Consider the following 15787-nt stretch of genomic DNA (forward strand, 5'->3'; position numbering starts at 1 on the left):
AATTTTGAGGATAGCAACAAACTCATAACTACCTACTAACTTTATTTTGGAACAAATATTTTAGATTATATACTTAAACCATTTGGTAAATTGTAGTTAATTTACATGACAGAAAACACTCCACTTCCTAGAGAAGTGGATATCCAGTGTGGTTCCCTTACAGAAGGTCCCATCCAACAGAATATACCTTTGCTGATGAAGTGCCATTTTTAAATGTTGGTTGTGAAAGAAAAGTACTACAAAGATGCAAAATACATTACATATTATTCCCCATTTGAGATGAGGAGTGAGGAAGATGAAGGGAATATATTTCCCAATTTGAATTTAAAGATCCTGGTATTCTGCCAACTCTAACCTGCTCTGTGCCTTCCTTTTTTCATAAAGCATTTATCACCGTTGTGAAAGCTCCCTTTGATTTCTCAATTCTTAGTGGATTTTTTGCTGACTATGCTTTGGAACATATTCCTCTAAAAAGGAGATAACAGAGATGACTCTGAACATCTTAGAACTCTTGATGTGTTTGCCCTTGGCAGAAAATACATATGGGTTTTTGTGTCCCCCTTCTCCTCTTTCAGTCCTGTATCTGTAGTTCCAAGAGTCAAGAAAGCTGCATATTTGTGATTAGAAAGAAGACTCAGTTATGACTTGTACAGTATCTTTCTTTGAAGCAGGGTTGGTACAGATCCATTAATATATCTTCAGGGTAAAATGTCCACAGTGTGTTGGCACATACTTGATTAAAACGGCTTTATAAGTTGGCTTGTTTGACCTCTTATTGGAGAGCATTTGTACTTTATAAGAAAAATATCTTTTTGTTCAAATATTGTTGATCAGAAACCACATAGAGTAGCAAGGGTGCAAAGGTCTAATTAATGCTTCATAGTTATGGTAACAAAATTCTGTGGGTTCTGTGTCAAAAGGTAGTTTTGACATTAACAAGGTTTTGATTCGTGACAAATAAGATTAAAACTGCCAAAGAAATACTAGGGTTGTTTTAGTTTTATCCCACTCAATTGTTGTCACTGGCAGTGCTTTCTTCCAGGATAAACGCATATGTAGTAGCTCTAGGATAACAGGAAAGAAATACAGTTTTCTGGACTGCTGTTCTGGAACTTAAATGAAGAGGTCTGAAAAGTCCCTTTGGAGAGTATTTATTTGGGTTGACTTGACAATTAAATAATTTTAGAAAAGGTTTCTTCTTTCTTTGAAGAGAAGCATCAGTCTTCGTAACCATTTCAAAATGAGGAGCTAAGCAAGTCATGGACTCCTAGTGCTTAGTAACATTATTAATATTAACAGTTTAGGTCAAGCTTTTAACAGTGAATAAAGGTTAGGTGATTACTAGAGCAGTTATATTGTAGCTGGAGCTTTGGGCTGCTTTAGAAAGTGAACATTTTGAAATGCAGGTCTGAAAAACTTGCTCTTAAGGCTTAGATTGTAACATAATGCTGTTGCAACCAAGTTTATATGGAAACCAACCCTGGAATAACATGCTCAATTGCCTGCCTGCACTTTGGGCAGATTACTGAGTTTATTTAATCTTACTCCTGCCTTTCTCTTGTTGATGGCTCTTATAGTTGCCTGAGCTTTTGCGATTAATTTGCTGCCAGCAGGAGGTGGCGAGAGGAGAGATCAGTTTAACTGTTTCTTTGGAACTTTTCCCTTTTAGTTTATTGGGACAAGAGGAAGGTAAAGCGGGAGTTGTCTTTACAGCTGCAGCAGCAAGAAAGTTGACTGGTTTAACTGTCTTGAGAAAACTTTCCATCAATCCATCTTGCTGGGAAGAAGTAATCTCATGTCTGTTTTCCTTGACAGGCTGTGTGAGTTGGGTCTGTTGCAGCTCTTCATTGTGCCTTGCCTTCAAGCTGAGATTAGCTCTATTTGCCATTTGCTTTATCCCTACTGCGAGGGAGCAGGGAGCCATTACCCTGTTATCTTGTTTCTTCTTTTGTGTGTTTGGGTGTGTTTTGGGGGTTTTTTTTTGTTTGTTTGTTTTTTAGTATACATACAAAGAGAACTTGGTGGATTTTCTGTGTTTCCTGTTGCAGAAGTATGCAAACTGGTCTGTCTGCCTGCTCAGAGTTAACTAAAGCAGTGTACTGTTATACCCCTGTGAACATGGGCTTCTGACAAGATTTCTGCATTTCTGTTGGTCCAGTTGGGCTGAGGACTGCTGCCAAACTTTGCGGACCTGCACTGCAAGTAAGCTGATCCAATGGAAGAAAAAACAGAATAAAACCAAACAAAAAGCCTGGTTATTCAATGTGACTTGTGCAGTAAATCTTGACCCAACCAGGGGAAGAGGGACTGCTCCTTTTGGTGGCACCCTGGGTTTACAGTGCATTCGTTAGTGTTGTCAGCATAAACTGGAACATTGTTTAGTTTCTGTTGGGCTCAGCATGTGAGCAAAGTGAGTTTGTGTCTGCTAGCAAAGATGGTAGCAATAGCCACTGGTTAAATCATTGTGTGTTGGGTTTTTGTGTGAGGAGTGAAGGTTTTGTTTGGCTTTTCTCATGGCGTTCTCTGTATTTTCTCAAACCGGAGTCAGTAAATGTCCCAAAGGAACTGCCAGTCTGTAGACCTCTGATACTGTAACTCAGTCAGGGATAGACAGAAACTGGTTATATAACAAGTAAGAAATGATGTTATTTAATGAAAGAGGTTAATGCTGAATGGCAAAAAGTTGGAGCATTGTTTAATTACTTAGCAGTCAAACCACTTATTTTGCCCTCTAGTTCATTATGGGTTAAGTAGGTTTATGCCATGGTTCCTATAGTTCATTACAGCTCATAAATGTCACTGTAAAATTACTCTATATAAAATAAGTGTTACCATGTCTTGCTGTCAGTGGTTATACAGTTGGTTTGGTTTTGGTGACAAGTTTGTAGATAAAATGTGAATTTTATAGTAGAAGATGTCATAGGATGTGGATAGTGTGCTGCTTCTCATTATGGAAAGAGACAGTCTATATATCTAAAAGCTGTAGTTGACACTTTTTTCTGGTCCTTGCCTGGCCTTGTCAGCAGTGTCAGTCAATGTACTGTACTGAGTTTAAAAGCAATAAATACGATGGTAAAAATTGTAATTAAGTCCATGCCACCACTTCTGGGAACACGGTACCATTGAGATGCCTTCATTCAATTTTTGTGTTCTTCTAGTAAATTACAGAGTCAGTCAAGGAGATTTGGAGCATAATAGCGTAAGATGAAGTGGCCACTTCTTTATAGTGCAGCTGACAACTTCCAGAAGTGAATTATTATAATCTGCTCAAATATTTTACTTGGAGGTAAGATACTGCAGTCTGCATCTTGGAAGACTGTTGCCATTGTGAAAAATAATCTACGCTATAGTATAGAAAGTGGTTGCATCAATAATGAAAGGTCTCAATGCTTTACAGTAGCAGATTAGTAATAAAGAGATAATGTGTCAGTTGGTAAGTGACACTTGAAGATTTTGTACAGTGTGTATGTTGCTGGTAAATTCCAGTTAAGCTGAATAGGTGAAGTCTTTGAGGCTTAAGCTTCCCGCTGATTTATTTTAACAGATCTAGGGTCCAAATCTCTTTAAGTATACAGTAGTACAAGCTCTAGTCCTGACAGTTTTACAGATATCAATGATTTTGTTTATATGGCTTTGCATCAATGGATTTCAAAGATTTGGGGATATTACATCCTATTTATTTTATGTGTAGGAAAGAAGGTACAACTCATTCAAGCTATGCAGCAAGCCATTGGCAGAGTCAAAATACAGAATACATCTCTCGGGTTCCAGAGTGCAGTTTAGCTGCAAGATGACAGATGTAAAGAATTGAAATGGGAACAGCTTCTCTGTTTTTACTGGGATTGATGTGGTAGAGTATGTCAATCTGCTAGAAATTAGAGTAAGGCACAGAAACTGGTTAAGAAAGAAATTGTATTGTCAGATTGCAGTGTTAGAAGTACTGCTGCTTGATCGCAGATCATTTTATGGAAACCCTCAAGCAGTCTGGTAGATACCTCTTGTTTGTTTGTTTGACGGGGGTACCTTTAGAGATGTGTATCTTAAGCGACTGAAGAGGAACTTTTTAAAATGTCTTGTTAAGACTGTAACATTAAACTGAAATGTCACTTTTGGTTAGTCTCTGTTCAAGCAAAGACCTCTTTTGCTTTTAATAATTTATGTGGAAACGGTATGAAAGATTTAAAATGTGACAGCTCTGAAATAAGAAGATTGATGTTACTCCAGTGTGATCTGATTTGGATTCTGACCTAATTTCTCTTAGTTAGTGGTTGGTATAGGACTTTCTGGGGTACTGTGCTTAGACTTTTGGAGATTAGTGGCTGATATTTTTAAGTTACCCATTAATCCTTTCAGGAATAGTATTTTCATCTGAAAACTGACAAGACCTTCAAGTTCTTCCTGTTTAATTTTACAATGACAACTGGAAGGTGTACAAAAAATGTGAAGAATTGGTTGCTTATTTCAAAGTGTCTCATGCTCTGTCTTCTAGATAAGGATTCTCTGTGTGTGCCTATGTTCCAAAAATGGTATTTTTCTTTAATGTTTATGGAAAATCTTCCATTAAAGTTACTCCAGAAGAGTAATCATATGAAAATACTTTGAGCCATTCCTTCTTTTTTTCTTACGTTGCCTTGTGAGTGGCTTTTTGCAAAGCAGCCAGACTGCAGATAAACTAATACATGCAAATTTACACTGTTACATTTGCTTAGTCAAAAATTAAATTCTGTATATGACACTGCCTTCCAGATGTTTTCTCCACGTTAGTGGTAACTTCATCTGCTCGTAACCTATGGCAGACAGAATCTTGTTCTTTAATGCCATACTTAGTGTGGAGTTCTCATCTGCTTTGTGGGTAAGCATATGAAACACTTTGTCACCTGCCTCTACTGATTAATTGCAGAACGCTTACCAGTCTTACATATGAGGTCATCTTTGTGAAATTTTTTTTATTAAATAAAGCATGAAAAGCAGAAAACTCAAGGCCATTATAGCTTTAATGTTAGTGTTACATGCAGGATTATAGTAGCTGTTCTGTTTCCTTTTTGTTGTACTGTACACCTCTCAATGATGAAGCCAGATTATTACAGTTACGAGGAGGTAGGAGCATGGTCTTTAAGTGAAAAAAGGACTGTTCAGTGAGAGCTAAGAATGTGAGCATGTCTTTTAGGACTGATTACAGGTGAGGTTTTCCCTGTGAGCTACTTTTGAGCCTGCATTTTGCAGTAGTGGCAGCTCTTTTTGACCATGTCCTCCTCCTTTCCACCTGCCTTTAACAATAGTTAAAGCATACTAAGCACCTAATACTGTTTTTCCCATATAAGCAATAGTTATGACATAAAATAATCTCTTTTCTCAAATTGATGACTCAAATTAAATTGTGGAGGGTTTTTGCTGCATGTTCGGCTTGCTAGTATGAATGGAATCTGTCTTCCTTCATGAATGGGCAGATACTGAACTGAGCTTGATTTAGTTAACTTCTCCCTCCCCCCAGTTTTATTGCCTTCAGAAGAACCTTTGCGGTACATGCTTCGTATACTGAAACCTTCTTTATTGCTGCTGCACAGAGGACTCCCAAGCTGGTTTGGTGAGGTCGTCATTTCACTGCTAGCAGGGTCTGAGGTGAAAGGGAGGGGAGTAGAAGGGTGACACTGTCTCCCACCCCACCAGGTTTGTCTGACTTAATAGTATTTGGCCATTCTGACTTCTGGAAATACTTTGGAATGTTGAAGTAGGGAACTGATAAGAATCCAGTGCTCAAAACAGAGATGTAATCAGCTAGAATTGTGTTGCCATACTTCTGAGCAACAGCTACAGGAGGATCTCTGCAGACTTGGGAATGTAACACCACCTCCCCTCCCACCATCATTAGGATTAAAGGTTGTCTAGTAACAGTTGTCCTCCCTCGTTTCTACTTTCCTATGTTTTTCCTCTTCTTTCCTGTCTACTTACTGGATATCACTTGTGCCTTTTATTTGCTTCTCAATATGAATATAAGTGATATCACATATCTGCAGAACTTGATTAATTTATGAAAGACTTCTAAATCTGAGAAAACTGAAGCTGTAGAGATTTTGCAAGCCTGTTTAATTATCTATGTGCAGCTGGTCCGAATATTGCATAAATGCACAGAGAGCTTCAGCTTTCTCTTCTTTACTGATCTGGTTTGGATATGCTGGCACCATCATCCTTTCTTGTTTGCCTGGAAGAAAAATATGCTGCCTAGATACCCAAATCACCTGGATTCTTTTTTTTTTTTTCTTTCCACCCCTCTCTTCCCCCCCCCTCCACCTTTAATCACAGAGCTCAGACTGTAAGGCATGAAGGGAGCTTGTTTGTGGGGATGGTTCTGACTTGATTTATACGTGGACACATGGGATTAAGCACATGCATTACACAAGGGGAAACTTCTATCTGTTTTAAGAGCTGCTAGCCAAGTTTTTCTCATTTCCAGAGCATTCCTGAAAAGTGCATAGTTGTACAGATGGTTTGGCGGGGGGAGGCAGAAACATTTTAAAGCAGAATTTTGATATCTGATTCACAAGGCAACACAGGAAAAACAGAATCTTTCTCTATGAGGAAGAAGGTACCTGAAGGAAGTCAGTGGAAAGACTGCTATTTAAAAAGAATGTAAAAGAAAGCAACAGAATATAATGCACCTAAGCTTAAATATGTGAATGAACCAAATTTCTCTTTAATTGCTTAAGGTGAAAGTAGATGCTTTTCCAGAAGTTGCTTAATGATACTGTGCTATATATTCTGGGACTGTCTGAAGAGGTTTTGGAGTAACCTTCATGAAATTTCATGATAAAATGCCTAAATGAATTATGGAAAGCTGTTGAGTGGAGTGTCTGTAACTGTCCTTTCTATCATACTTGGGGTACAGTTCTTTAGAAGCAAATTAAAAAGGATTTTTTTTGTTTACTTGGCCAAAAGCAGCTAAGATCTGTGGCCAAACTACATTTACTCTGTAGGCAACTGACACTTGGAAAAACTCATTGTCATTGGGGGATGCTTGCTTGCCAAAAGAAAAAAATGTTTGTAAAATTGTTCTGTAGCATAAGTTCCAAAACAAGTGGCGGCTTCTAGTAAATGATTGCAAGGGTTGTGTTCTTGGTTCCAAAATTCTTTATTTGTATGGGTTGTTAGAAAAAGCCAACTCTTTGTAAGGCTGAGAGGCTTGAATGAGTATCTGAAGTGTGAAACTTCTTATTTATGTTCTGAAGTTTTTAATAAGCCTTTAAAAGTCCATACAATATGCCAGTTCGGCCACTCTGAATGTGTTTCCGATGTGTATAGTCTCACATGGGTTCATGTTGACTGCTGCTGGAGTTACTGAGGGTCTTGTTACATAGAGATTAAAATTAATGCCATTCTTTGGTATTTACAGTTGTGCTGAAAAAAGTATTTCACTTATAGTAAATCAAGGGTTCAGGGATAGGCAAATACATAGGCATAGAGTAGTAACAATGTGATTCCTCAGTAAGTGTGAGCAGCATTAAAATATCTAGTGTCTTTGAAAAGTCCTCCACAGTTAACAAATAGGAATTTTTCTTAAAGCTGTAAATTGTCTTCAAACATTGGGTCATTGGGTCATCATATGCTTAGTATTTCATACTGTAGTATTTTTAAGTACCATCTCAACATTAAGAAGAGTATTACTTTTTCAGACATGAAGTCATGCTAACACAAGCATTAACCAAATAGCTTCCAGTTGCTTCCAAATTGCTTAGATAACTGTTGTGGATACATAGCTGGAGATTCCAGCTGGTGGCTGTTCTGTTCTCTTCTACATAACTTAGGTCTCCTGTGCACTGGATAGAGAGATTTCTTTGCCTTGTGTACAGGGATAAGATGGTAAAACTTAATTCCTTCCATCATCATGTAATTTGATGTTTTCTAAGGAGACATGGAGAGGTTTTTTTGTCTGTTTTTTTTCCTGGTATAGATAATTAAATACAACTATCTCAATGTTTTCAGAATTGGGTGAAAGACACAGGTGAGGAAGATGATTATTTGGGGGTTGGAGTAGAAGACCAAGTCAAAACAGGAAATAAGGACATCTGATTTAGATGATGCTTAGGGTGCTTTAAAAAGCAATGCTTGAGCTGTTTACCAAGACTTACCTGACAGGCTCTGGTATTTACATATCTTTTTTGGGGGGATAAATAGATTAAATGAACTGTAAACAGTTAGGAAAGACCATAAACTGTGTGAAACCTCTTTTCAATAAAGAATGCCTAACATTTGGACAACTGCAGATTTGTCTGAAGTTTAGGCATTCTCTCCTGAAAATCTTATGTGGCATACAGATCATGCTGTCTTTGTAGCTAAGCCTTGCTGGAAGAAAATTGGCAGTGATCCTCGCCTCGTGCACCCTCAAGTAGCACAGCTTCTGCTGACTGACACGATCGGTCTGTGGGCAGAGCTAACTCCCTGGCTAACTCCACACAGCCACTTGCAAGTTCCTGTCCCGGATACCTCCGTATTTCTGCTATCACGAGTGCCAGTGCCGTTCCGTCTGAATTGGCTGTGTCCAGACCCTGAACAAGTCCAGGAGAGCTTGCTAGGTTAAAGGCTGTAACGAACCTCAAGTGAAATGCTAGTGAGCGTCACTGCTGGGTGCACCTCGCTGCCTGGGCATCGTTACGCCAGAGGACTAGAGCAAGTAGTCCTTTCTAATGCCTCTGAACAAGATATAGTGCTTTTAACATAAATCTGCTCTAGAATTCTTTTTCTCTTATTCTGCATTCTGTTAAGCTAGAAGGTAGTGACATTACGGAGACTGTTTAATTATTGTGTTTGGTGCAGATACTGGACCCCATCAGACCTGCTAGGTCAGGACTGATGTTGCGCAGGCTGGAGGAGGGTTCAGTCTAAGAAGAGAAAGCCCAGGGCTTGGTATTGAGACAGAGTATGTTCGATGGTCTGGACCGATAACCACTGAAAGTGTCACAGTTACCCAACCAACAGTGCTGATTCACGGGTGATAGTAACAAATGACAGCACCAGTTTGAACGGGCCTCAAGCTGTGGGACTCTGCAGAGTCCACCCCTGTAGTTAGATCTCTTCTGAGTGCAATGGAAAGGCATAACCATTAAAATGCTGACCAACAAGCTACTGTAGTGAAATGGAGGAATTATGCCAGCAATAGATCTGCTTTGCTTATAGTTTTTGTCCAACTTAGTTTTGGCAACTAGTATTGACACAGTCAGGTGTTAAGGAGGGTGGGAAAGATGGGAGAGAAAAGTGAGTAGGGCAGTCCAGGCCATTCCCACCCTTTCAAAGCTATCATAAGCAGCATCAGTGCTCTAAGTGGTTTTTGTGTATTATACATACATATCAGCACATCTAAGCCTGAGTTCTGTCACAAGTCTTGTAGTATTTATGTGACTTAAAGATTTTAATTCCTGAAATAAATGATTAAATTTCATTCAAATATAAACAGAATTTTTACAGCAGTGAACAAAAACATGTGATCCACCTCTAAAATCAGAACACAGATAAAAATCTCTTTTATGTTTTAATATCAAAATCTTAAAGTAGATGTAATGAATGTGTGTTGTGTGGGATTTATGTAATAATTCTTATATGGCTCTGTACCAGTAGATGTGACAATTAAGTGCTTGAAAGGGGCAGGGGGCGAAGGCCCAACTGCCATTGTAAAACCTGTGTGCTGACTCACAAATGATCTTGCTCAAGTAAGTTACCACTTAGCAGGTGTTTGAAAACAAGCACAGTTTGTTTGTTTGTTATGAGAAGCACTTTTGTTCATGTTTAGCCAAATGGATAAGCATTAAAGAAGTTGAAATGAGTTCATTTTTCTTTTTCTTTTTTTTTCTTATTAAAAAAAGACTGGAAAGAATAAAATTTAAAAACTCACCCAGTCACTTTGCAAGTACGTAACAATGGGTGTCATAAGCAGACATGGCCCTAGGAGTTAAGGGATGAAGGAAGACATCAGGAATAAGTCTGAAACCATAAATGCAGAGAGAGCGCTACTGCTGTTGAGTCATTACTTTCTTCTCAACTACTGCAAGGAAGTACATTGCTGCTAATCTTGTATAAAATGAGCTTGAAGAGTGTTCAGTGGTGGGAATTTCTTAAGTGTTATCAGAGTAGATCACTCGATGTATTGTGTTTTTATTTTTCTAAATGAAATTGTTATTTTCATTATTTAACCAAAAAAGATACAAGAATGCGTGAGCAGAGATGATTTCTATAGTAGTCTTTATTTTCTCAGTACTGTAAACAAACGTGCTTTTTAAAGTTGGGAAGCATCATTAAGCTAGACCTCTAAATGATAGAAATTATTCCTTCTGAAATTGTTTAAAACCATGATATTTTTAAATGTAATGTATTCCTTTTCCTTAGACAAGCTTCTAACTGTATAGGACCGAGTCTTTTACTTGAACCAGCTACATGTGTATATATATATTTTTTTCTGTCCTGGTACACTCAGCACTGATAATTCCCAATTTGAGATCAAATGACTTAGAATTCTATTTTGAACTTACAGTATCTGAACACTGGATAAAGAACAGATATTTAATTTTTCATGCTACAGAAATCAACTGTACATACATAATTCTTTGTAAGTAATTAAACAATAAATCTAAATATCTTTGAAGTAATATTTTGCGCTTCTGGGTAGCTTTCTGTTTTTGTTTTATATTCTTTGATAGAATACCCAGAAGAAGATGAGGATAACTTTTTTTTATTCCTGAGAGATAGGTAGTCATTCTACTAATTTCCCAAACCAAGAAGACTAAGATTAGCCTACTGTGGTCACAGAACGTTTTGGTTGGAGGTCAAGGGAACGCACCCATGAAGTCCTTCACTCTAACCCATAAGACTTGTGACTGCCTTATTAGGACTGATAGCAGTAAGGGGTAATAGTATTTCAGGATTACTTATGAATAGTTTATTTCTAATTAATATTCTTGGCACAGTGTGGGTAGCACTCTATCCCATTAAAGTAATTCGGAGCTCTTGCATTTTCTTCAAAGTGAAAATAGCCTCCTCACCTAACATGACTACTTAGTCAAGCCATCTTGCGGCTTCTTACTCTTTTCTAAACAGATTTAATCACTGTACAGTTACTCTTGGGAGTCATTTTATAATGCTTCCAGCCCTCAAAGTGGACCTGTCTGAGAACTTATCGAGAGAAGGAAACATTTCCCTACTGCCACTGTAACTAAATCTGATTCAGCTTACAAAGGGTAAAACCTTTTTTAAAAATGTTTTCTAATCTTTTTCTTCTCACCTTCTGTGTGACCTGTGTTTGTCAGACCCCTGGGGCCGGCAGTGTTATTGAGTGCAGCATCAGCTGTGCAGCGCTAATGAGGCTGGCGGAGCAGCAGCCTGCGCTTGCCGCAGCCCCTGCAGAGTCTTATCAGCCTTATCGCGCTTTCAAGAAGGCCACGCTGCTCTTTACTGTTAACTGTAGAAATAGCAACAAATTCTCCTGTGGGGGCAGCTAATTAGCATTTTGGTTAAGGAGTTGTGTTTATAATACGTATTTTATTGAATTCAGTAAGAATCTGCAGAATTTAGGGATGCAGGGACCCTGTTAGCTCTTCAGGTTGAGTGATTGACCCAGACTAACTTTTTTGCTGACCTAACTGATGTCAGAAATTTGTATGCTCTTTAGTGTCCTTAAAGTATGCTGTAGTGCCAGCTGCCACATATGGGTTAAATGAGCCCTGTCCTGAAAGGTCAGTCTCTCCTATCCATGACCCATATTTTCACTCCATCTGTTTATATGAATTTTCTGAAAATGATGTCAAGATAGAATTTACTTTATATATACACTTTTTCTTGGAGTGCATAGTCCTTGAACCGATCGAGTTTTTGTGAATACCAAAATTGAGTAGCTTTAGACCACCTTCTCAAAAGAGAAGGGATGCAAAGTGACTTCCCTTGACTTTCACTGCACATGTACTTTTTTTACTCAAATTCTTCATTCATTTGGGATATTGATCTATGTTAGAACAAGTCTTGCTTTCATTGTTTTTTTTATGTGTGTGTGTGTGTATGTAAATACATATATAAAACTTTTATATACATATAATTGTTAAATTCAGGTAGAAAACTGACAATATAAAAATAGCAGTAAACTAGTATTTCTTATAATGAGGGTAAGTTCATTTTCTTATGAAGTTAGGAACATGTAAAGCTTAACAAGGGACATACACCTTAGTTTTCCAATATTTAAGAAAACCATGAGAAGCAGATGAAAATAACTTTCCAGTCACAGCTCTCATACCTAAAAAAGTTTTCTTCCTCATCCTTGTGAGTTCTTGAGTTACAGCAGTAATTTAGGTTGATTTTTTTCTTTTTCTTTTTTTCCCCTAATGGTAGCAAGTAATAATATACCAAATGCTAAAGACATTTTCAGTTTCTTTTATATTTTTTGCCTTTACACATTAAGGAGGACTGAACTAATAAAATGCAGTGGTAGTGCTGAAGAACTCAGATATCACTCCTACTCTTTTATAAACTGCTGTTAGTATTTCTGACTCCATGTGTGAGCCCTAGGTCCAGCCTTGTGGTTTAAACTATAAACAGAGATGAGATACTTTTATACAAGAATAAATGTGCACAGATGGAGATAATCAGAAGTGACTTAATGTGTAGGCATTTTTTAGAGGTGCTAAAAGCCCACAATACCAAGTTGACATTGATGAGAACTACAGGTGTGAAGTATGTTCAGGCAGATCCTTGAAATCTGATTTTTAAAAGGTGTTTAAACACCTACAGGGACAGTCAAAACTGACCCATTAAGTTGGGAGTTGCACATTTGGGTGTGTTCATAAATCCCGTTAGATGCCTTTTTGCAGCTTTGTGCGGAGGTTTGTTTAAAATTCTTGACTTTGGCTCTGCTTTAGGCAGTTGCCATAATTAAAGGGATTTTTTTTATTCTTTTTGGCATGCCTTATAGTTCTTAATTATAAGAAATCCTAATACTGTGGGTTAAAGGAAAGAAACAACAAGCTTTTGAGAACAGTACTTTAAATAAATTGAAGGATTTTTGTGGGATTCTTTAACCTATTTGAATTCTTAAAATTCAGGAAAAGCACTTTCTCTGCTTTAAAAGTTCTTGAAAATAAATCAAAAGCAAATTAATAAACATATTTTAAAAGCATCCTTAATTACACCTTTTTACGAGACAAATTCTTTGTAATTTAGAAGAAAAATGTTATAATCTGTTAGCAAGTTCTGAGCATTTTTATTGACAGTCACCTGGCATGACTGTCTGACAGAAATACTTATTTTTCTTTGTGTTACTTCCATTTAAGGCATGCTTCTGCAGTAAAGAAAAATGTTGTCAGGGATTGAGTTTGTTCTTGTTCCTCCATAGTCATAGAGATTAAATGTGGATAGTAACCCTGCTTTTTTTATTTAATAACAACAACTGTAAATTAATCTTTTGCAATTACATATTCTTACATATAATTCCTATGTTGCACAGTATGCTTCCGTTAAGATAATGAATCAAACCTCATGTATGTGAAGCCATTTTCATCTTCATTCCCAATCCTTCCTAGCCACAGTACCAGCCTCTCCTTCCATACTTTGAATGTGAGGACATTAAAAAAAAGACGTCTGAATCTTGCAGCGTTTCGGGGTACTTTCTGTGAGGCATGGCCATTTTCAACCTGCCACATCATGTAATTCTTTTAAAAGCTGCCGCTCCCCTACCTCCCTCAACCTCTCCTGAAAACTCTCCTGTGCTGCAATGTCTGCAGAAAAACATTCGGTCAGACGGCCGCCAGGGCCAGGCTTGCTGCTCAGCCCCGCTTGCGAATGTTCCTCTCTCTGGGTTTGCAGCCTCACCGCTGGTTGTGTCTTTTTCTTGCTGCTTGGGACAAGACTTGAGTTTGTCCCCCAGATGGTCATACAACGAGTCAAAATCTCCTAGTTCACATCGAGGTTTTACTATAAAGCAAATACTAGTTCAGAGGAGGAAGAGTTTACTCTAAAAATACTGTGTGCAACGTGACGTGTTCACTTGTGTACCCAGGGAAATGCAGCCATTGCTCAGAGGGGATGTAAGAATTTTGGTAACTTTTTTTTTTCCCTCCCTTCCCCTCCTCTACAGACTATACTATATTGTATGCCCTGATATATTAAGGTGTCTGTAATTTAACTTTCCAGACACAAACACAGACATAAGAATTACAACTTGACTTTGAAAAGTGTGGTCAGGGTTGTGGATTTTTTTGTGATTCATAGGAGCTGGGACTTGCTGCTTTTTGTTCCAGGTACTTCTATATCCTCTAGTAGCATTTGAGCACGCATACAGCTACAGATAGCACTGGCACTGAAACAGCAGGACCTGGCGCTTTTTTGACCTGTTAACTTTTTTAAGGCTAAATTCACCCCTCATGCTGGCAAGTTTTGAGGTTTGAAATATAGTAGGAAAAGGTTGTTTGGTACTTAGCTCTTCCTACTTCTTGTATAGCTGTCTTTTTTGTGTATATGCATCTGGAGTTTTGTTTCATTTCATATGTTGATCGAAAACCTCTTAAATACTTTGCCTTTTGCAATACTTCTGGGCTGAGCGAGTTCCTTCCTCCGTCCATTTTAGTTGGGTTCTTCTGTCAGATGCCGATGAATGAATTATGTTTTCACTAGAATTTGTAACCAGACATATCTTCCTACAGATTTTATTATTCCTTTAGTTTTTTTTAATTCTCTTCTTGTTTGGAGTGGTCCGCTAGATTAAGCAATCTGAAACCTAGGTGTTGCTGTTTTTCTACTTTGGCTCAATTAGTGTGCGGTGTTTTTCTTTCCCCCCCCCCCCCCCCCCCAATCTGATTTGCTTCTCTTGAAAAATGACACAACAGGCATTTAAATTAATCATCCTCCCAAACCTGATATTCTGGAATTTTCTTGCCACATCGAAAAGGAAAAATTTCAGTGGAGGAGGAATAAACATCTTTAAAAATAAATTAAATTCTGTGGATGCCTTTTTTGGGTGGTTATGTAATGCTAAATTTAAAGATGAATTCTTGTCAGGGTTCTTGAATAAAAATTGTGGGATGTCTTGGTCCCTTCCTTCTTTTGAAAGGGGAAGAGCTATCTGTGGCTGCTCTTGTGCTTTGAAAATGGATTCACTGGAGCTGGCGGTAGTGTGGGGTTGTTTGTTAATGTTTTTGCTTACACTTTGCTAAGGCTTGGTTGGTTTGCATTTTAACTCCCTGATGTTTGTTTGTTTGCACTGTCACTTCAGTTTTGCTCATGAAACTTTTTGGGCATTTATCCTTCCCCTGCTGCTAATGTTAGATCATTGCTATTCTTAAGCCCTGTCTGGTCCTTCGTGCTTTTCCTCATCCCCCAAAACACTGAAAGGCCAGCGAAAGTGTGTGGGAGGGGGAATGCCTGTCCACCGCGGTATTTTTTTTTCATTAGCAAATGCTCTTAAAGGTGGCTTGCTTCCATATTTTTGTAAAACACATATTACAAAAATAGGTTCTGTACAGTGTTTTACATGTCTATACATTTATGTGCAAACTGCTTGTGTTCGCGCTGAAGTTGTGCATGTTGTCAACAATAACTGTAATGTTTTTCTCCCTGCTAAACTTCTTTTAAATTGATAAAAATGCTTCTGTGGGAGAGTTGACAGATGTGTAAGAGATGGCTGGCCTTCAATGGAGAATGAAATGCCTTGCAGGAAGCTTTACATCTCATGTTGTGCTCAAAAGCTAAATAATGAGAATTGCCACTTGCTGCTTTTTTTTTTTTTTTTTATTTTGTTTTTTAAAAGCATGAAGCAAGTGAAGCG

The 15787-nt window shown here is 37.9% G+C and overlaps 1 protein-coding gene across 5 annotated transcripts in view; it reads left to right on the forward strand.

Annotated features, from left to right (window-relative positions):
- The window catches only part of MGAT5 (alpha-1,6-mannosylglycoprotein 6-beta-N-acetylglucosaminyltransferase), a 140226-nt gene that overhangs the window by 17690 nt on the left and 106749 nt on the right, over positions 1 to 15787 (forward strand). For 3 of the 5 annotated variants that reach the window (XR_003257297.1, XM_026088928.1, XM_026088929.1), the window contains exon 1: positions 2053 to 2202. The exons of 1 other annotated variant lie outside the window; for it this stretch is intronic. The gene's annotated coding sequence lies outside the window, so the exon portion shown is untranslated. Of the gene's footprint in view, positions 1 to 2052; positions 2203 to 15787 lie in introns of those variants that run through there. One more of the 5 variants, XM_026088926.1, reaches the window with a different exon arrangement.

The sequence above is a fragment of the Apteryx rowi genome, unplaced genomic scaffold (genome assembly GCF_003343035.1).
Source record: "Apteryx rowi isolate R43461 unplaced genomic scaffold, aptRow1 scaffold_8, whole genome shotgun sequence".
Taxonomy (NCBI): domain Eukaryota; kingdom Metazoa; phylum Chordata; class Aves; order Apterygiformes; family Apterygidae; genus Apteryx; species Apteryx rowi.